We start from the raw sequence: 917 nt of genomic DNA on the forward strand, positions 1-917 counted from the left end.
AATCCCCTCTATTATCCAACCTACTACATTTACAGTTTTCCTGCCTGACTCACATGTCAACTTGAGTTTGTGCCCCAATTCTAGAATGTTCAGGAAGGTACAGCGACTACACTGGTGGATGAAATCAGACCACTTAGCATCTCGTTGCCTCGGCTGCCTCCTTTGTTAAAACCGAGACCTTTGCGGTGTCCACTTCACAGGATTGAGTTGCTAAATGTGAAGTATTTAAGACAGTGGCTGCAGTTTTAGAAAAATAAAATGGCCCAGAAACCCAGGGACTGTACCTATCTCATTCACTGTTGAATCCCACTGACCAGCACATAACTTCGAACAAAAGAGGCAGCAATACATACTTTTTACCAAAATAAGTGAGGCATGAGGGAGCCTAACAATCTAGCGAAGGAGCTGACTGACGTGGTCTCTCTACAGGAGGGACAGAACACTGCTAGGTGAAGGATGGTTTAAACAATCGGGGAGGCAGAGGGGACAGGAGGTGGGCAGGGGAGTCCTGGGGGAGAGGTGTATGTTACTGCAGGCTCGCCGGGGAAAATCAGAACGAGGGAATGCCGACAAACGAAGACAACCTGGCTTTTTGTTTTGTTTTGTTTGCCGATGAACCAGCAATCCCACCACGTGCCTTGCATACAGCGTGGCGAGGTCACCGAGTGCGCAAGCGCCGCACGACGACGAGGCGGAGTCGCCGAAGGAAGAATTTTGCTGGGCGGGGGGCGGGCGGGGGGCTGTGTAGGTTAAGGCTACACTGATTCAATCGTCTGATTGGTGACAGTTTGGCGGGAAAAGGAAGACGTCGAACAAAGGAAGTGACGTAAAGTGTCGTTCACGGGGGGGTGGGGGGATTCGTAATTGTCATTGATTGGTTGTTACTTTGAGAAACGGCCCTATCAGCCTCTCGCCGC

Source organism: Vulpes vulpes, chromosome 2, assembly GCF_048418805.1.
Source record: "Vulpes vulpes isolate BD-2025 chromosome 2, VulVul3, whole genome shotgun sequence".
Lineage (NCBI taxonomy): Eukaryota > Metazoa > Chordata > Mammalia > Carnivora > Canidae > Vulpes > Vulpes vulpes.